Source organism: Lissotriton helveticus, chromosome 4_1, assembly GCF_964261635.1.
Source record: "Lissotriton helveticus chromosome 4_1, aLisHel1.1, whole genome shotgun sequence".
In the NCBI taxonomy this organism is placed as follows: Eukaryota; Metazoa; Chordata; class Amphibia; order Caudata; family Salamandridae; genus Lissotriton; species Lissotriton helveticus.
Genome location: NC_136063.1, coordinates 456,547,304 through 456,570,044, shown reverse-complemented (window position 1 = coordinate 456,570,044; position 22,741 = coordinate 456,547,304).

Genomic DNA, 22,741 nt, shown 5'->3' with positions numbered 1-22,741 from the left:
CCGTTCTTGCAGACTGCAATACCTGGGGGGCATTTTTGCCCCAGTTTATACTATCTGCCGCAACACTCCCTCGATGTCCGTCTTACCGGACATACTCAAGCAAATACAGACCGAACATGGGGCAGCTGCTGCCCTTGATTTGGGTATGAAATTAATGGGGAATTTCCCCATCATATCCAAAAGGATTCTGTTTAATTTTAAAAGGGAAATAGCAGCTCTGAGTATACACCTGTGCCTCACTGCGGTTGTGCCAGTGGACCGCCAACTTGAGTTGCTAATAATTATTGATAATATATATACTTCCTTAGGATGCAATAATTGTGGAACCACACCAGCCAAACTATCTCTTGGCAAACTTACTACTGACAAGTAATCCAAGCAGACCCATGAGTTTGTGAAAAAAACATGGGATAAATCTAACCAGTAACAGAAAGGTAAACCTCATGGAGCTTCTCCAGTCCTCTGAGAGAAGGTACAATTTTCATGATCACACTAAAAACAAGACTCCAGACAGGTATCGGGTTCCTGATACATGTTCTCCTTGTTCCTTTCAGGATTCGTCTGACCAGCAGTCAGACAAAGGAGGGCAATCTAAGCGCCGACAAGAAGAGTACATGAAGCCAAAAAGGGAGCCACAATGCTTGTCTGACGTGAAGATAAAGGAGGATAAACCTTCGCAATACAAAACCAATTCAAAAAAGAAAGTTGCTGCTTTAACTGCTAAACATGTTACAGACACTGAAATCCCCCCCCCTGAACAGGAGTTGGGCGTTGACTCTACTCGACAGCACAGCAGAAGTCACCATAGTGCACTGAAACCTCCAAGAGTCTCTGGTACCAAGAGTAACTGATACTTTTGTAATAGTTGATACCGTGGATACATATGTAGCCCCTCCAGATAGTTTGTATCACGTCGATATGCAAGTAGAAAGTGATGTACAATGCACCATTAAGGCAATTTTCTGGGAAAATGTAACATTGTTTAATGACTTTCTTTTGACGGAGGTCAATTGGCGCATACTGTTTGCACCACTTCCCTCCAAGGTGAGGACAATATACTTCCTTTCATTTCTGCCCTTCTCCCTGAACAAGTCAAACAAGCTTATGTCTCAGAGTGAGCTCTTGCTCTAGCCCCTTCATTTTATCACAATCATGTAGGCAGGGATAAGGATTCTCATTTTAAAGTTATACCTTTACGGTCCAGCCCACAAGTGCAACCCCAATACCCTATTAAACGAGATGCTGAAGCACCCATTAAAGAACTACTCTCCCAAGTGGAGTACCAGGAAGTAACTGAACCATGTGTCTCTCAGATGAATAATCATCTTTTTCCTGTTTTAAAACCAGATCATTCATATTGCATTGTCTTGGACTATAGACGTTTAAACAGTCATGCTGGCACATTTGCAATACAAAACACACATAGCACAGCACTAATTAATAATGTAGTTCGTGAACTATAAAAACCTACATTGGATATTTCCACTGTTTTTTATGCCACAATATAGCTCTGGAAAGCTGAAATTGGACCACCTTAAACACCCTCTGTTTTCAAATGCGATATGGACAGTTGCAATGGGCTAAAAGAATTGCCCAGGTATATGCATTATGTTTATTTTTCATTAAATTTGCCCCTGGCGCACTGGCCTATGTGAATGATATCTACTTAATGGACAATGAATGAAACCCCCATTTAGTCTGAGCAGATCATATAATATTGGGATTTGCTACCCTGGCTACGAATTCAACTTAAAAAAATCTAGGATATGAACCTATTAAAGAGGGAAGGAGCCTAGCGCCTAATTTGTTTTAGAAATGTGCACAATTGCAACCTCTAAAAACGCAAAATAATTTCCACTCCCTGATAGGATTTCTGAATTTTGGCAGAACATACATACAAGATTATGCAGATCGCATTAAACCCTTCTATGAATTATTACGCCCTGATTTTTCGGCTACATCCAAACATCAGTACACACAGATACACTCAGATCTTTACAGTCTGATTTGCTTGACACGTCATTTACATACATATGTTAATACAAGCCTGGTCATTGGTATTTTGCCAGGTGCAATTGGATTTACATACATCACTTTTAAAGAAGGTGAAGCAGTGCAGATTGGATATAAATGTAAAATATTATTCCACGGCTGAGGTGAATTTTGCTTCCACTGAAAAAATATTGACTACGTTGCAGATGGCCATCCTTAAAGAACGGCCACCTGCACAAGGAAAACACATTATAATTATTACTCCCATGCCGGCCTTAGGGGCTGTCACAAAAGCTAGTGTTCCTAACGTTAAGGCCCTCCGTCCAATATGGATACAGTGGGCAACATCCTTACAGTTGTTGATGTAGATTTTGTCTTTACCCCTTCATTACGGACCCAATAATTTCTACAGTATGAGCATGTTTATCCTGTGCCCTCATGTTTTGCCTCTTGATCGGTATAAATATATTATTTACACTGATGGTCATCTCAAGCTGCTATAGGTTCTAAACAAAAATACTCAGTGGCATGCGCTATTGTTATTGGTGTTATGTTGGATTGCAATTTCCAACCCTAAAACACTCACATGCGGTCTTTAGGTGACTGCACAGCGCAGTTGGCTGAACTGAAGGCTTTGCTTCTTGTACCTGAACATGCAGATGTTGAATTCCCCGCCTTATAGTGTGTGATTCGTATTACTGTGTACAGTCCTTTAATGATAATTACACTATTGGCAGCAAAATGGATACAACGATTCTAATTGGAACACAATAGAGCATAAAACACTTTGGGTTAAGGGGACAGACTTCAAAGACCAGTTGTCACAGACTCATTTAATACATACATTAAGTCATCAGTGTGTGGGAGCACACACTGTCGGGAATTCCTACGCTGATGAGGCTCCAAAATCTGCTGTCACAGCAGCTACAGTTGCTTCAATCACTCATTCTAAAACAACAATAGATAGTGATATCTTGGCTGAAGTTAATGGGAATAAAGATGGTACCATTTTGCCTAAATATTTTCCTTCTAAATATTCTTTTCACTTAAATGGGCAAAATATCCCTTTTATGACTATTCCTGGTGTTGGTAATGTTTTGATTCCCAACCAAGACAGCAGACCTGATTTGGTGATAGCGGCACATGAAGGTGTGGTAACCATTATTTGACTGCTATAGCAACGATATTGGTGGTACTGCTTTTGTCAACAGACCAAAAAACATGTCCTGTGTTGTGACATTTGTCAACAAATGAAAGCTTCCACTCTGGCTTGTCCACCGCAGACACACTTGTTGATCTCCAATTGGCCTTTCGGCTTCATTTATTTGGATCAATGTGTTCCACTGATTTCGGATACTGCTTTCAAATGTATTTTTGTTGCAGTTGACTCTTGCTCTTGATTCCTCTGGGTGTTGCCACAGTGTTTGGTTGACACTCAAACTATTATTAAAGACCTGCAAGTCTTTGTTGGGACACATACATGCCATGCATTCCACTCAGACCAGAGCCCAGCTTTCATGTCAAAATTGTACCGGATTCTATGTTATCCCTGGGTGTACAGGTGCATTATTCTTCTCCATATAGGCCTGAGGGCATTTACGTTGTGGAAAGAATGTACTATGACTTAAAGTTATCCTCAACAGCTAGATTATTAGCCACTGAGCGTAGTTGGAACCACCACCTCTACGGGGTTCAGAAGGCTCTAAATAACCTCTCTTAAAGATCTCTGGGTCCCCATATGAAGTGCTTTTTGGCATCATATGTTCCAGACCTTGATGATCCAGACATTGTGGTGATAGCTACAACCTTTGACATCGATAAACAGTTCTGTGATGCCCATTCCAGTGAACATTTGAAAAAGTGTCCCTCATAGAGTACTTACTAGAAACAAGAACCTTCCGACTGGATTCTGTAAATTGGGGCTCTTGTTCGAGAAAAGGTGGCTGTTAAAAAAGAACTCAGGCCATTATACTGTGCACCAGTGCCTGTCCTTGGCATTCAAGGCACATGGACTGTGATTTTGCTACTGCTCCCTGGTTCTGAAGACAAATGAATTTTCTCCATCGAACATGTTAAATTACACCATTTGGCCGATACTACATAATAGGCCACGGGGTGTCTGGGCTACTACACAAGACATTCCTCTGCAGCCAGTGAGCTCCACTGAAGCTGTTACTCCCTGGGTGGGGTAAGAGAATTAGTCTGTGGTAAGCAACATGACCGAAGTGACCACTGTTCTCACTACTACATCTTCAGCAGCTGATGTCTTTTACACTGATTCGCCGTCTGTGGATCCACAGCTTTTGGATTTTTCCAGTCCTGCTGCAGAACTGGAGCCTCGTGTTTTCAACTAAGTGCTTCTGGGTATTATATGTGTAGGAAGGTAGATCCCTGACTATGGTTGCCCCCAACTTTTTGCCTGGTGTTTTGCTGGTTTTCTGACTTAGTTGACCTGGGGCCCTGCTATTCAGGACCCCAGGCCTACTGCTCTCTCTGTAAAATGGATTCCATGTACCTTAGGTACATACCTAATTGGATACTGAGTCACCTTATCAGTCCCTGTACAGAGTACCTTAGGTACCCAGGGCATAGGTGTACCCAGGGCCTACCAGGGGCTGCAGCATGTATTATGCCACCCCTGGCTGGCCATCCAAATCTGACACAACTGGCTGCAAGACAGCTGGGGCAAGGTGGTGTAATCACCCTTTGCTTTAGATATAGTATTCCTATATCTAACCCTAAAATGGGCACACAGATCTCCTATCAGTCACTCCTATGGCAGGCCTTGACAATCCTGAAGGCAGAGTGCTTGGAATCGTGTGAGATAGTGCTCTGGCATGAGCTGAGCCTGTCTGCGGCTTTCGGGATCCATCCCTTAGCCGTTTCCATGATATCGCATACCATATACTCTTAAGTGCATTATAATCCTCGCGGTTATATGCCAACTCTGGTATCGCTTTATCAAAACATGTCGAGTAAGGTGTCATACGAATTGGAATACTAACCCCTCGCCAATTCTGGCGACGGGGTTAGCATTCCACCCTTCTAGAGGGACACGACATGTATGTAACCTGTAACCCCGGTTAAAGTCAGACAGAGCCTTAGCTCCACAAAATGGATGCTGCCACCGAGACACAAGTCTGCCCTCCTGCTGCTGGGAGTCCTCCCAGCCCAGGAGGCAAGGACAAAGGGTTTCCTGCCAGGGGCGGTGCCAGCACCGTCCCAGACAGGATTTTGTGTATCCTAGGTAGGCAGGGCTTTAGAGGAAGGTGACTGCAAGTGGCACCCCGGTGCTCACTGTGCATAGGCCGGCTGAAACCAGTTCCAGGGGCACTCCAGCCCCTGGCCTGGGGAAAGCCCGCCAAAGGAGAGGGGTGTAACCACCCCCCTCCTAGTCCCACCCATAGGGCAGGACTTAGTCGCGTGCCAGCCCCTTTTTGCAGGATAAAGGTAGGAACTGGCCCCCTTCCAAATCAGATCATCTTTGAATCCTGAAACTACTTTCTGCAAGAAGGAACTCAAGACTCTTCTCAAGATTTCTCCCTTGTGACTAAGGAGTAGTCACCCTGCAGCAGCAGGCACCAACCAAGTATCGCGGTTTGTTGCCAGTCTCTCCTTCGGATCAAGACTGCTCCAGCACGACGAGAACCGGCTTCCCTGGCACCTCTGACCTCAACCTACATCATCAGCCCAGCTGTGATCCGTGGGTGCGACGAGACCTCGAGGGACCGGCCATCTTCAGAACTGCACGACGCTTGTCCAGCACGACTCCCGAGTGACCCTCGACTGAGTGCTTTGGGGTAAGAGAAGCCCTGACCCTGAGCAGCTCCAGCACCGAAGTTCAGCCCCCCTGCATCCACGAGATCTGCGTGGGGCCCTTCTGCTCTTTGCTGCCCACCGCGTTGTCCAGGTCACTTGCCCGTTGGCTAGTGACCCCTTCACGACGCTCCACGACGACCACTACTGCTGGTCTGGTTGCTCCAGACTAGCCCTCGCTCCCCTCCAACAGAGGAGCACCCTGGACCCTCCTGGTCCACTCAAGACGCCATTTTAGGACCACCGCGTGGGCCTTGCATTTGCCAAGACTTGTTGCCCCAATCCTGGGTCCAGCGATGTCGACAGCAGAGACCTTCCTGGGACAGCTCGCACCTCTATCCTGGTCGCCGACAACGCCTCCTGGTCCGAGAGACTGCAGAGCCCAGCAGCGCCCACTCACCTGGTCGAGGTGACTTCGTCCGGTGCCACCCTGGTGCCCATCTAATCACTGGCTAGTGATTAAGAACTTGGTCCCCTCTGCTTTCAGGTCTTCTTCTTTCCTGATCCAGGCTTGGATCTCCACGAACTCTCTTCACTGGCCGCCTGCCAGCAACTCTTTCTTCAGGCTCCTGGTTCTTCAACGTGGGTTTCCGACGCAACTTCAACCCTATGCAGCCGCAGCCCCTGGGCTAGGTAAACCAAGTACTCTGGTGCTTCAGCATAGTCCAACACCCTAAGTGTTCGGATCCACCCCCGTTTTCGACCCACCTAGTCGGGTTCGCCCGAGAACAGTAACTTTGTGACTACTAGCCTCCATAGACTTTTTCCCGCCTTACGCGTGAGAGTTCCCACTCTGCACACGACTTCCACAGGCCTCCTGCAACTAATCTAAGTGTTTAGAATTGTAGGCCAAGCGATTCCAAAGTCTATGAGAATAGTTACTTACCTGCTAGTAGTTCGCATTCCACTTTTGTAATATATGGTTTTTCGTGCCCCTAGGGCATTTGTGTAAATTGTGCGACTTAAAGTATTTTCTTAAGAGTTTTGTTATGTGCTTAGCTCCCTGACTCATAAAGAGTTCAGGGTAGTCTTGTTATAAATATATCTGTTTATTTTCATAACAACTTGTGTGGTGTCCTTTCACTTGGTGTTCAAGGGGTAATGTGATGGTAAAACAGCTGGCTTAACACGCCCTCTAGAGTCTTAGCCTTAGACTGCTCATATCCATGCTACTAGGATAGCTGGTCTATAAGGTTGACTTACAACCAATCATCAATAAGGGTTGTTTGGACTGATACAAAGTGCTCACTAGAATAGTGAACATTATATATCAGGCCAACTTCTCACATTGGTGAGCAGCGGTTGGGATTTGAGCTTGCTGTTGTTTTACCACACATATCCTAAGAATATAATTTGAAAGATCACATAAGTACTAAGGTACATATAACTTAGCTTAGAATACTCTGAGTTCTACTGAACCAGCTGTTGTAGCTCCTAGGGCCTAGCACACCCTAAACTACAACTCTAGCAAGGGATCAGTAGGTAAACATATAGTGTAGGTAAGTGCACCACTTACACCTCACTAGAAAAGCATGTCTACCCATGGAGAGTCTACTGAGACTCCCCTTGTGGATCTTGACCCTCCACAGGTCACTTCAAGATATGCAGCTCTCAGTTTCCAGGAGATGAGACAAGTGTGTACCTCCAGGAAACTGAAACAGGGGTCTAACCCCACCATTCCCTTTCTGATAGGTCTCTTAGAGGCATATGATGCGAGAAAGATTTCTCAGCTAGATGGGAATATGCCAGCCTTAGAGGGTACCACTGGGGATCCAGACCTCCACAACACTGTAAATACAGTTGAGGAGGAGGATCTTGAGGAACTCTCTGAGGGTGAGGCAAACAAGGGTCCCGAGTTAGTCAGCAGACTCACTAGGGCCAACTTAGACCTACTTGGGCAAGGATCTGGGGGACCCCCCGTACTGACCCTGATGAGGCCTAACCTTGGAGTTAGGAGAGATAGATCTCTTTCTAGGGACTCCATTAGATCTCTGCACTCTAATGCCTCTTCTCAGAGGAGAAGGAACTCTCCACAAAGGAGATTGACTTCCCCTCAGAGAAGAGAGCATGAAGCAAGGATGAGACAAGCTAAACTGAGGATTGAAAGGGAAGAACTTGCCCTGGCAAAAGAGAAGCTTGCCTTTGCTAGAGAGCAGCAGATGGGTGGGACAGTTCCCACTGGTGGCAGCAATCTCCCAAGAGAAAAAGAGAAGGGTTTAGATACTAAACACCTGACCAAGATAGTGCCCCCCTTTAAACAAGGGGATGACATCCAGAAATGGATGGCTGCTTTGGATAGGGCCTGCACTGTACAGTGCATCCCCCAAAGTCAGTGGGCAGCTATACTGTGGCTCTCCTTTGATGGCAAAGGTAGAGATAAGCTCCTCACTACTAGAGTTGAGGATGCTAACAATTACCAAGTCCTGAAGAATACACTGGTTGATGGGTTTGGCTTAACCACTGAGCAGTACAGGTTGCTGTTCAGGGATACCCAGAAAACTCAGTCTCAGGATTGGGATGACTTTGTTGATTGTGCCACTAAGGCTTTGGAGGGCTGGCTATTGGGTAGCAAGGTTACTGACTTCACAGGATTGTATAATCTTATTATGAGAGAGCAAGTCTTAAATAATTGTCAGAACCAGTTATTACACCAGCACCTGGTAGACTCTGATCTGACCTCTCCACAAGAATTTGGTAAGAGGGCAGACAAATGGGTCAGAACCAGGATTAGGCCTAAGAACCAAGGTGGTGACCAGAAAAAGGAATCAACCAAGCCTCAAGAGAAGGGTGGGAATAAATCTGCAGATCAAACCACATCAGGGCCCCAAAAATCCTCTGAGGGGGGTGGGTCCCAGAATCCTTCCAATAAACAGAAGAAACCTTATTGTTATCCCTGTAAGCAGGTGGGCCATTTGAAAACTGACAGCAGTTGCCCAAAGAATAACAATAAGGAGAACATACCCCCAAGTAACATTCCCAAACCTCCTGTTACTATTAGTAGTAATCCCCCAGGTGGTGGGAGTGCCCCCAAGAATTTGGGTGCATTTACTTTGGGAGTTCCTGGGGACTCTGGCCTAACCAGGTCCCCAAACTTAGATACTCCTGTCTGTGAGACTGGCATGGGGTTTGCCAACTTCACAACTTGTCCCAACACTTTGGGCAAGTACAGACAGGAGCCCCTCATCAATTGTATAAAAGTTGAGGCCTATAGAGACACAGGGGCTAGCATCACTATGGTGACTGAGAGTCTAGTCCCCTCAAGGCAACTTTTACCTGGTGCCACATACCAGGTGACCAATATTGATGGAGTACAGAGAGATCATCCCATGGCAGTGGTCAATCTCAGCTGGGGAGGTGTCACTGGCCACAAGAGAGTGGCAGTGTCACCAAACTTGCCTGTAGATTGCCTACTGGGGAATGATTTAGAGCTCTCAGCCTGGGCTGAAGTAGAGCAAGAAACCCATTCTAAAATGGTAAACTTCCATGGTAAGGTTAGTGGGGCAGTGGTAGCCACAGCCCCAGTCCAAGATGTCCTCCCTGAACAGATCAGGAGGGCTGTGCCAGTCACAGCCCAATCTCAGACAACTTCCTTCCCAGAACAGGTTGTAAAGGCTGTGATGGTCACAGCCCACACCCAAACTGAGCCCCCTCCTGAAAAGGTTGGGAGAGTTGTGATGGCCACAGCTCAAACTCAGACAGATGATAGTGTTGTGAAGCCTGAAACTATGGATCACTCCACTCAGACAGAGAGCATTGAGGAGGAAGAGAAATCTCCCTCCCACCAGACTTTAGGAAAGGATCAGCCTCCTCAGGGAACTGATCTGACCCCTTGTGAAGGAACTGCCCCAGAGGTAGTCAGGCCTAGCCTGGCAGAGCCCCTGATGTCAGTGGACCCTTCCAAGGTGGGACCCAGTCTGGAGCAGGTAACCCGCCCCTCTCTACCCTGCCTCAGTCAGCCCAGGGCTGTAGAGGTCAGGGAGGCCAGTGGTGGACCCCAAAGGGCCCCCTGTCCAAAATAACTTCCCAATCAACAGATTAAGGGCACTGAAGCTAGTAACCCTAGCCAAGTGAAAATAAAACAGACTCCTGAGGGATCCCCCTTAAATTTAGTTAGGGAACTCCCACAGATGGACACTGTTGGGCACAGCCAAACCTGGGACCTGAGGGCCCCAAACCTGACCTGTCCCTCCAGTAAGCCAAACAGAGGGACCCAACCTCCAGCTGTAGGTAGCCAGAGGTTGACCCTGAGAACCCAAAACAACTCAGTCTTTGAAAGAGAGGCCTCTATGGTGGAAAATGATTGGAGGAAGCTGAGCCCAAAATTAGTGGAGCCTCACTTCAGTACTCCATTTCAGCACCAGCCTTTTACTTTGCCAAAGCACACCACAGGTAGAGATTCCCTATGGTGGAGACCCTCAGACACCCTTAGGGTGAGGGATTGCTTAGTGGACCATGAGATAGGGGGTAACCATGCCAGTGCTGGTACTTCCTTATATGGCCACTCAGGCAATATAGGCTTACCTGGCAAGGATAGCCTTATCTCCTTTCGTTTGGGGGGGGTTATGTAGGAAGGTAGATCCCTGACTATGGTTGCCCCCAACTTTTTGCCTGGTGTTTTGTTGGTTTTCTGACTTAGTTGACCTGGGGCCCTGCTATTCAGGACCCCAGGCCTACTGCTCTCTCTGTAAAATGGATTCCATGTACCTTAGGTACATACCTAATTGGATACTGAGTCACCTTATCAGTCCCTGTACAGAGTACCTTAGGTACCCAGGGCATAGGTGTACCCAGGGCCTACCAGGGGCTGCAGCATGTATTATGCCACCCCTGGCTGGCCATCCAAATCTGACACAACTGGCTGCACGACAGCTGGGGCAAGGTGGTGTAATCACCCTTTGCTTTAGATATAGTATTCCTATATCTAACCCTAAAATGGGCACACAGATCTCCTATCAGTCACTCCTATGGCAGGCCTTGACAATCCTGAAGGCAGAGTGCTTGGAATCGTGTGAGATAGTGCTCTGGCATGAGCTGAGCCTGTCTGCGGCTTTCGGGATCCATCCCTTAGCCGTTTCCATGATATCGCATACCATATACTCTTAAGTGCATTATAATCCTCGCGGTTATATGCCAACTCTGGTATCGCTTTATCAAAACATGTCGAGTAAGGTGTCATACGAATTGGAATACTAACCCCTCGCCAATTCTGGCGACGGGGTTAGCATTCCACCCTTCTAGAGGGACACGACATGTATGTAACCTGTAACCCCGGTTAAAGTCAGACAGAGCCTTAGCTCCACAAAATGGATGCTGCCACCGAGACACAAGTCTGCCCTCCTGCTGCTGGGAGTCCTCCCAGCCCAGGAGGCAAGGACAAAGGGTTTCCTGCCAGGGGCGGTGCCAGCACCGTCCCAGACAGGATTTTGTGTATCCTAGGTAGGCAGGGCTTTAGAGGAAGGTGACTGCAAGTGGCACCCCGGTGCTCACTGTGCATAGGCCGGCTGAAACCAGTTCCAGGGGCACTCCAGCCCCTGGCCTGGGGAAAGCCCGCCAAAGGAGAGGGGTGTAACCACCCCCCTCCTAGTCCCACCCATAGGGCAGGACTTAGTCGCGTGCCAGCCCCTTTTTGCAGGATAAAGGTAGGAACTGGCCCCCTTCCAAATCAGATCATCTTTGAATCCTGAAACTACTTTCTGCAAGAAGGAACTCAAGACTCTTCTCAAGATTTCTCCCTTGTGACTAAGGAGTAGTCACCCTGCAGCAGCAGGCACCAACCAAGTATCGCGGTTTGTTGCCAGTCTCTCCTTCGGATCAAGACTGCTCCAGCACGACGAGAACCGGCTTCCCTGGCACCTCTGACCTCAACCTACATCATCAGCCCAGCTGTGATCCGTGAGTGCGACGAGACCTCGAGGGACCGGCCATCTTCAGAACTGCACGACGCTTGTCCAGCACGACTCCCGAGTGACCCTCGACTGAGTGCTTTGGGGTAAGAGAAGCCCCGACCCTGAGCAGCTCCAACACCGAAGTTCAGCCCCCCTGCATCCACGAGATCTGCGTGGGGCCCTTCTGCTCTTTGCTGCTCACCGCGTTGTCCAGGTCACTTGCCCGTTGGCTAGTGACCCCTTCACGACGCTCCACGACGACAACTACTGCTGGTCTGGTTGCTCCAGACTAGCCCTCGCTCCTCTCCAACAGAGGAGCACCCTGGACCCTCCTGGTCCACTCAAGACACCATTTTAGGTCCACCGCGTGGGCCTTGCATTTGCCAAGACTTGTTGCCCCAATCCTGGGTCCAGCGACGTCGACAGCAGAGACCTTCGTGGGACAGCTCGCACCTCCATCCTGGTCGCCGACAACGCCTCCTGGTCCGAGAGACTGCAGAGCCCAGCAGCGCCCACTCACCTGGTCGAGGTGACTTTGTCCGGTGCCACCCTGGTGCCCATCTAATCACTGGCTAGTGATTAAGAACTTGGTCCCCTCTGCTTTCAGGTCTTCTTCTTTCCTGATCCAGGCTTGGATCTCCACGAACTCTCTTCACTGGCCGCCTGCCAGCAACTCTTTCTTCAGGCTCCTGGTTCTTCAACGTGGGTTTCCGACGCAACTTCAACCCTATGCAGCCGCAGCCCCTGGGCTAGGTAAACCAAGTACTCCGGTGCTTCAGCATAGTCCAACACCCTAAGTGTTCGGATCCACCCCCGTTTTCGACCCACCTAGTCGGGTTCGCCCGAGAACAGTAACTTTGTGACTACTAGCCTCCATAGACTTTTTCCCGCCTTACGCGTGAGAGTTCCCACTCTGCACACGACGTCCACAGGCCTCCTGCAACTAATCTAAGTGTTTAGAATTGTAGGCCAAGCGATTCCAAAGTCTATGAGAATAGTTACTTACCTGCTAGTAATTCGCATTCCACTTTTGTAATATATGGTTTTTCGTGCCCCTAGGGCATTTGTGTAAATTGTGCGACTTAAAGTATTTTCTTAAGAGTTTTGTTATGTGCTTAGCTCCCTGACTCATAAAGAGTTCAGGGTAGTCTTGTTATAAATAAATATCTGTTTATTTTCATAACAACTTGTGTGGTGTCCTTTCACTTGGTGTTCAAGGGGTAATGTGATGGTAAAACAGCTGGCTTAACACGCCCTCTAGAGTCTTAGCCTTAGACTGCTCATATCCATGCTACTAGGATAGCTGGTCTATAAGGTTGACTTACAACCAATCATCAATAAGGGTTGTTTGGACTGATACAAAGTGCTCACTAGAATAGTGAACATTATATATCAGGCCAACTTCTCACAATATGGATCAAGATGATTTTTCTTCATATAATTCTTCTGTTTCACATTCTCCCCCAACACAAATCTGTGTTTTGCATCATAGTTAAAATGCACTTATCCAGTCTCGCCTTGGATATATGTTAGATCACACTTTTCCTGATCTTTGTTTTCCTGCAGATTGTATTTGTGTCTACAGAACTGGTCAATGGGGTGTTGGGCCCCAATTCTTCTTCCCATATACTGAAAAGTGACATGTCCCTCTTGAACATTTCTGCCATTCCAGTAGCTGATAGTATTGCTTGGGATAAAGTCCCTTTCAACATATTCAAACCTACAGAGTTCCTGCAGATACCAAATGTGTTCAAGGTTTCTCTAGGTGGTCCTGTACCTCAATTCTGCTAATTATGCCTACATGTTCTGTTATCACCAGTAGGTCCTTCATTACCTGAATATGACAATTGTCCAATGTACATTTTTTAATTATACACAATGGGAACATCGTCTGACTCCCCCACAAGGGACTTCCAAATTGTACAGAGATAAATTCACATATTTTTCAGGATATGACACTTCAAATTCGACAACATACTATTTCAAAATTAGTTCCTAACCCACTGAATAAAAATATGATTGCACAGACTAACCTAATATATACAGCTTAATTTGTCACCCAATTAGCCCTTAAAGGATATGATTATTGGTAAGACACTATTGAACTGAAATCAATTTGGGGAACCGAAATTTGGCAGGTTCAGGGAACGAAACCTTGTTTTGAGCCTGTTTAATTCCCACACAAATTTTTGTTTTGAATAACACCATCCAGCAAACTACCTTTCCAGGACTTGCAAAAATTAACCCCTTCGCCGCGGGGCTAATTCATGACTCCGCCCACTCAATGGAACGCCCCGCGTAGGAGGGGAATTAGCCCCACGTGGGCGTTCCACGGCTGTTATGACGAGCTCAGCTCGTCATGAGCACAGCTCCACTGTGCCTCATGACGAGCTCAGCTAGTCATGAGCGTCGAAGAGGTTAAAGAAATGAATGCCCTGGATATTCCCTCCATTGCTCATTTCAAGAATTGGCAATGTTTGATAAATTATACTGAGGAACATCTCAATAGTATTGTGCACAATGGTACATTTAATTCAATATTCAAAGGTCCTCACAGGTGGTCATTGTGGCCAGTAGGCACAAATGGCTATCATACTCATTTCCATAATTCCACACCTGGCTTTAAATCAAGCAGACCCGACTTCCAATATTGTAATTCACAACATTCAGTTTGTGTTACCACCTATTCAGTGGGGAAACTGTGTCAACAAAGGTAGGTATATTCCACTCTGTCTGCAGTAAAACAACATCTTTCTCTCCTGTCTGAAGACATGGACTTGTTGGATTTTGTATTAGGCCTTAAATCTCCACATTCTAAAAGATTTTTAATGGTACATACAATGACATTTGGTAATTGTCCCAAATGGAAGCTGCCACACGTTTAAGACAAATTGATCAGGACAATTTGTATAAAGTGCTTGCCTATGCAAATACTAGTAATAATATGCTGTCTTCTCACATTTATAATATGAATAACATTGTGTTGTCTGTTATTGATATTATGAAAAGTGACATGCCAGCTTGGATCTATCCTGCAGTTTAGCTAGATACTTCAAACACTTAAAAATCGGCGCATACTATGGCGTTATCTGAATTCCAGTACATTAGTTTTGCCTTTCAATTTGACATGCAAACCACAACTGATGGCAATGAAAGGTGCAGCCTATGCAATGTTGCATTTAGACAAGTAAGACCAACTCCCACTTACCATAGCTGAAACATCTTCAGCTGTATGGTTAATATATGGTGTAATATCTTTGCCTATCTCGACATTTCAATTCACAGTTTGCATGAAATATCTTCCTGTCAGTAGATATGAACCCCTAGGAGGCAGCTATATTAATGAATTATGATAATTTCTGTGTATTTATCGTTATGAATGTCCTGCCAAGGAAGTATATCTTATCCGATAAGAATGCGGCTCTTCGGTCAGGCACTCAGTTGTATACAAGCAAGTTATTGGGCATGGTGCATGTAACGCTTCCGTAGTGAATTTGGCCTGTTTTTTAAAAGGGACCCTGGCCAGGGAAATTCTTCCACCTATGACTGTCCTTTCAAGTGGTACTTATTTAATGCTTAATGATCAAGACTGCTTCGGGATGGGTGTAGTAATTCCATTTATTTTATAGATTATTCACCCCGTCACCTTGTGTAAAAATGTTTTGTTTCCCCATGTGCAAGGAGTTGTTGAGAGCTCGCTATGGCCTTCCATTTCAACTTCGAAGGCAGACTTTAATAAGCTAAACAGACTCAAAGCACTATTGTTTCAAAAAGAAGTAGCTTTCACATCTGACCCAAGACCTTCGAGTTATAGGTGGCCATTACATCCAGCGAGATACAGGCCCAGTAAAACACAAATCCCCCACTACATTTTGGCGAGTTGATTCATTGAATTTTTAACACATCTAACACAGCAGTTCTTGCACATTTCTTTAAGGTTATAGGCTCCAGCTTGGTCACTTAATTCCAAACTATATTCAGAGTAATAAAATCTTTTATTCATTTTATTTTTTCTAGTGTATTTGGGGGACACTCGCTGTTGTTATTACTCATTAGCAGCATTTTTGTCCTATTTTTGCATTCTTGCAATGGATGTTTCATTTGCAAGCCCTCTGGAAATACCAGCAGTTTCATGAGCATATGCTTCAATACTTTGGATTTTTGTTGCTTCAAAAACTGGACCTTGATTAGTCACTAACATTCCGACCTGCCACTGATAAACTAGGCAGGTAGGAATGTTAGTGACCTGTGTTCCAGTGCCTCTGGTGCCCCTTCGAATGGGCACTAGATATCTGCCTGGCTTTGCAGACCCTACTCCTATGACATGGAGCTGCTAAGGAGTCCTTTATTGACCCTTTATCAAAGTTGTCCCTTGAGTTTGCTGCTCCTCCATCATGCAAGGAATGAGCCACTCCTTCTTGAGTAGATTCGTGCAACGGCACCTGGATCACTAAACATTGACTTTACTAACATGGATGCAGGTTACCCGGTATATGTCTCAGAATCGGCTGCAACCGAGAATGATGTCTGTTCTCTGGAACTTGTGACCTGGGCTGTCAACCAATCATCTTCTGCAGAAACTGACTCCATCTTGAAGTCCATGGCCTTTGACTTGGCGAATGGCGTCATGGATTCCTCTGGTGCACCATAATTTGGTTACCTTTTTCTAAATTGACACAATGGATTTTTATATTTTTCCAGATTTAAAGAATGACATGCTTTGAGTTTGATTATCTTGTGATTGCAATCATTATTTTTTAAATATTTGTTTTGCTATTGCACCAACCAAAGGGAGGTGTTGTGTGTTTCCTACATGGCCATTGTCGTTTTCCCTATGTTAGCCTATTTATGCAAGTTGTAGGCCTCTTCTGCTTTGCACATATCATAAAGCACATACTTGTCTTTGTGCCACTCTGTATTGTCATATAAAGCTAGGAAACGGGTTTCGTCCTTTTACTGGGATTTAGTATGTATAGTGTAGGGAAGGGCAAAGAACACTGCTTTTTATTATCCTCTGTGATCGGACACTAGCCACTAGACATAATAGAGACATCCAGCTGCTGTTTTTGGAAACACATGTTTTGTCATATAACCTGAGACATATCTTTCTAATACACAGAGGGCGGAGACTTGCGGCAGACAGTGCAAAGGTCCTAAGACAAGAGTGCTACATCAGCTGGGATGTAGAGCAACTATCTATGATTGCTAAAGTATGGGGTCCACTGCCTAGCCCGACTATACATTATCTATAACCATTCACCTTTAGTAGCAAGAGTGGGTTTAGGCAAATCTGACAGATAATATGACAGAGATAAATTGTCCCCGAGCACATAGATACAGATTCTTAAATTGTCCCAAGAGAAAAGATAACCACAATCATAAAATTGCTCTTTCAAAAGTTCCTCAAATTAATTTCCTTTAATTTTCATTTCTTTTCTCTTCATATATCAACGAAATTCTTCATAGTTTCCTTCAAATTGACATAGAAATGTAGCCAATGCATCAAGGACCAACACGTGTTTCGTCAGAGGGTAAAAATAACCCAAATGACTTCTTCAGGGCTACAATAAAATAAAAAATACATAATATATACAATTCTCAATACATATAAGGCCAAACCATCACCAGTGAATATACAGTTCACCTAAAGCAAAAAGTAAAGTGTGACATAATATACTGTTTGCAGGATTTGAGACTGTCACAAAAGAATTAACAGAAAGGGCAACTAAATTCATCACTAAAAGGAGAGCAAACCTATGCAAAATAAGTTCCAGAAGAACAAAAAAGTCCAAATAGTATAGGAAAAACACCTAAATGTGGTAGATCACCCACACACAACCAAAGTAAAACCTTATAACCCAAAGTGCAAGCTAAAACACACGGGAAGCTATAGAGGGCTGTAAAGGCGAAAAGTAAGGCTGCTAGTAATATTTAATATATATATATATAAAGGAGAAAAGACTCAAATCTCAAAGGCCATATCCATTTATAATGAGTTGCCTAACCCTAGGATCATAATTCCACCAGAGCAGGGAAGTTTACTCACCAAAAGATACAGTCCAAATTTGAGATCAGGTAAACAACTTCCAGAAGATATTAGTTCCTCAAATATTACTGAGAACTAAATCAAAAGGGAAGAAACCAGTTTAAATACATATTTTCTGGGTGCTATATCATAGCATCCTATACCTATCTAAGCAAAACAAAACTCAGTAGAGCTTAATCAGATTTAAAAAGGACCCATCTCAGAATGGGTAGTAGGGAGAGTTACCTCAATCCATTTTCTATCTCAGAGTTCTTCTTTGTAGAGTAAAATATAATAAGGATCTGTAATTAAAATACAAACCAATATACATTATCAGAATTCACCTCAGTATATTAAGAGCAGCTTAAGATTGCAATATACTGACTACAAACTCCCTGGAAATTAATCCATAGGTATGTGAAAAAAGTCACGAAATAAATCAGGTAATAGTTTTGTTAAAAGGACATATTTGTTACTCACTACAATATAAGTCGGTAATATCAACCCAACTTATATCTATAAAAAACAACTATACAATACGTCAGTACAAACTGATCAAATTACCAAAACATAGGGAGCACGCATAACACAACAAACAGTAGGTTAAGTAGTGAAAGTTGCAGCACCACTTTGGCTCCCCGCATTACCCACAGACAACTTGAGCCCATATTAGTGGCTTTGAACTAAATCGGAGAGTGCTCCTCAAGCCGTCAGCACAAGGAGGTTCGTTTACGCTAAGAACCAGATTATTGGTATAAGGCGTATTAATACACACTCCCGCCAAATTCTCCCTACCGGGAGTGTGTATTAATACGCCTTATGTAGTCAGTATATTGCAATCTTAAGCTGCTCTTAATATACTGAGGTGAATTCTGATAATGTATATTGGTTTGTATTTTAATTACAGATCCTTATTATATTTTACTCTACAAAGAAGAACTCTGAGATAGAAAATGGATTGAGGTAACTCTCCCTACTACCCATTCTGAGATGGGTCCTTTTTAAATCTGATTAAGCTCTACTGAGTTTTGTTTTGCTTAGATAGGTATAGGATGCTATGATATAGCACCCAGAAAATATGTATTTAAACTGGTTTCTTCCCTTTTGATTTAGTTCTCAGTAATATTTGAGGAACTAATATCTTCTGGAAGTTGTTTACCTGATCTCAAATTTGGACTGTATCTTTTGGTGAGTAAACTTCCCTGCTCTGGTGGAATTATGATCCTAGGGTTAGGCAACTCATTATAAATGGATATGGCCTTTGAGATTTGAGTCTTTTCTCCTTTATATATATATATATTAAATATTACTAGCAGCCTTACTTTTCGCCTTTACAGCCCTCTATAGCTTCCCGTGTGTTTTAGCTTGCACTTTGGGTTATAAGGTTTTACTTTGGTTGTGTGTGGGTGATCTACCACATTTAGGTGTTTTTCCTATACTATTTGGACTTTTTTGTTCTTCTGGAACTTATTTTGCATAGGTTTGCTCTCCTTTTAGTGATGAATTTAGTTGCCCTTTCTGTTAATTCTTTTGTGACAGTCTCAAATCCTGCAAACAGTATATTATGTCACACTTTACTTTTTGCTTTAGGTGAACTGTATATTCACTGGTGATGGTTTGGCCTTATATGTATTGAGAATTGTATATATTATGTATTTTTTATTTTATTGTAGCCCTGAAGAAGTCATTTGGGTTATTTTTACCCTCTGACGAAACACGTGTTGGTCCTTGATGCATTGGCTACATTTCTATGTCAATTTGAAGGAAACTATGAAGAATTTCGTTGATATATGAAGAGAAAAGAAATGAAAATTAAAGGAAATTAATTTGAGGAACTTTTGAAAGAGCAATTTTATGATTGTGGTTATCTTTTCTCTTGGGACAATTTAAGAATCTGTATCTATGTGCTCGGGGACAATTTATCTTTGTTAAGTGAACTCCCTGGTTTCAGAAGAGTTCTCCTTTTGGGGGCGCTGGTGGCCGTTTCCCCCTGTTCCCTTGAGCCGCTTTATTTTGAGAATATTACAGCAGTTGTTGTTGCGCAAAACTTACCCAGCCACTACTTGGTCTGTATAGATAATATGACAGGGTTCTTTATTGTATAAGGTATAATAGCTATGCTAATAACATTCTTGACCAGTATTTGTTTGCTAGTTGTGGCACAACTATTGCACAATAGAGCACAATAGTTTGGAAAAACATTATAAACTTTCCTTGTGTCTCTTTTCTATTTATTGTGGACAAGGACGAGTGAGAGAGTGAAATGGGGTGACCTGCTAGATCCTGAGAGGGTCGGGTGTGTTGTGTTCTGGGGTTCCAAATCACTTGTCTCTCTGGAAAGTTAGTAGGGCAATTGAGGCACTATGAGCTGGTTAACATCTGGCCCATAGAGGCAGATGGAGTATTCTGACTTACTCCCTACATGCTGATGTTCTATGATCCAAAGCATAGTTCTGTTCCTGTGCAGAATCCCTGCAACAGCTCCAGTCACATGTTTGGAGCCTGGAGTACATGTTTTAATTGGGCTGAAGCTGTGTGCTTCCACAAGAAAGTGCTTATTTATTTATTTATTTATTTATTTATTCAAAGTTTTATATAGCGCGAACAAGATCCTTACAGATATCAGAGCGCTTCACAAAGACAGAGTAGGGGCAGTAGGAATGAACAGCGGTAATGGGAGCAACGTAGTAGTCCCTAACATGATAGGATAACAATAGCATACATACAACATATCAATATACAATCAGGTAAAGAAGTAATATAAGACAGCACAAGTCATTGACCCCACTACAGAGGTGTTCAGGTACACCTTGGGTGTCTGGAAGGTTTATACCAATGTTTTAGTATAGAGGGAGCACTGAGTGGGGGCATCGGGAGAGTGAATCAGTGACCCAACGTGTATCGTATATTGGTCGGTAGTATGAAAGTATCGTAGTAGTGTCCCCATCAAGTAGAGGAATAATGCCAAAAGACAAGGTGTGCATTGACACAATGCAATGCAGGGTCTCTGATCCAGCACCTATAAGGTTCAGGAGATCTTGGCCAGTAGGATGGTTTTCACCTCTTTCTTGAAGAGTGCCGTGGAGGAGATACGCCTGGTTTCAGGAGGGAGCGCATTCCAGATCCTGGGTGCCATTCCTGAGAAGGAGCGCTTGTAATTTTTCTCTTTCCGGAATCTACGAGGTTTCAGGAGTAGATTTTTTGAGCTTCTATTGAATCTCGAACCTCCTGATATAGACAACTTTTGAGCGAGGTAGTTGGGTGCATTGTGGTGCACGGCCGCGTGTGTCATAACTGCAATTTTTAGCTGTATTCTGGCTTGCCCTCCACACAGCTGTGATCCTTTGTTTTAGTTGTCCAGCTGCCTGAACGTTAACCCTTTCCATGCTGATGACGGAACCGCTCCGTCATCAGCTGCGGTTGGGCTGTGCTGATGACGGAACCGCTCCGTCATGAGCACAGCCCAACCGCGGCTGATGACGGAGCGGTTCCGTCACCAGCATGCGGCCGCCGTGCGGCCGCCCCACCCCCTTAGCGCTGCGGCCGAATAGCCGCCGCAGCGATGCGGTTAATGCTCATGGGCACACACATAACGTTGCAATGTTATTAAAGTGCCTTAGATTACTATATAATGTATGGCATTTTTATCTGGCAGAAGCACAGTTGGGAGAAGGGCAGACATTAAAATGCATGGATTTTTAGGCCGCCCAGCGCATTCATAAGCCATACCTATTGACATTGCTTGTTTAAATCTGTTTTTATTGGTTAATTAATACATTGATTTGGTGAGATAACTTTCCAACCTGAGACACATATAAATATAGTTCACTGCTTATCACATCCATTTAGTTCCTTAATCAACTGAGAGAAGACAAAAGGAAAGAAAAAAAGAAAAAACTTCTAGCCAGCTCAGTTCAACAGTTTGCATGCCTCAGTAGGCACAAAGTTAATTAGTGTTCGTGCTCTCAACAATATTTTCATGGCTGTCCCTGCAAGACAATGGCCCCCATTACAATGTCAGTCTGAGTTGTCTCCTACCGACACAATCTTAGTGTGGGAGCCAACCGACCTTAGGTCGGGAGTTCCGAACACCGTATTTCGATGCAACACTACATGGTGCAGTCGCAAACTCCCATTTCTCTATTGAGCTAGTCAGGCGGGCAGAAACAGATTTACAGGGGGGCACCATAGCTGCCCTCTTGACACCCAACCGGAGGCCGCATAGAAAATGGGGGCCCTTCTAGGGGCCTCCAAAGTTTCTTTCTGACTGGCCGACAGGTTCCTTGAGCCAGCCAGATTGACCAACCGGTTTCAAGTCATTGTAATGCGGTGGTTGGATTTGAAACATTGGACGTTGGTCGGAAAGCCACCGACCTGCAGTTGGAGGCTTTCCGACCGACATCCAAATGAGGCCCCATGTGGTCTAAGTAACCCATCCTTGTTGTAACTATATCTATCCTTTTACTTTCGTTTCATTTTTTTCAGACTTTTCTTTTTTGTAAGGTTCTGTCAATGGTGGAGGCCAGAGGGTGCAGTCACCTGTTCTGGGCCTCCCTCACCTAATAGTTTTAGTTTGAAGGTAGCTGTGGTTAGCTTACAGATGCTAAAGGGCAGAAGGGCAGGGCCACTGCAAAGAGGGGGCGAAGTAACTGCACTTAACTTGTGACCTTCTGCAAGGATGGGAATGTAATCATTTCGCTTCTCACATCCCTGTCCACTAAGTTATGTTTATTAATCCCCCAGCTTGTATATCTCCCACTTTGTCCATCTGCGAATTTAATGGTATTCCCCTGGAGATGTTTGTTTTCCTCTACCATTGACTAAAGGAAGGGTTCACTTTCTCCTGGAAGACTTATTTTTACACATGCCTTGTCTAAGTACAGGGGGTATGCATTGCCAAGTGTGGGGGGTTACCAGCTTGCCAAAAAACACCATGAAAAGAGGGTCTAGGGGCCTATATTTATTGACCAAGATATCCCAAGGGCCCTATACTGAAACTATAACTACAGAAAGGAATATCTGG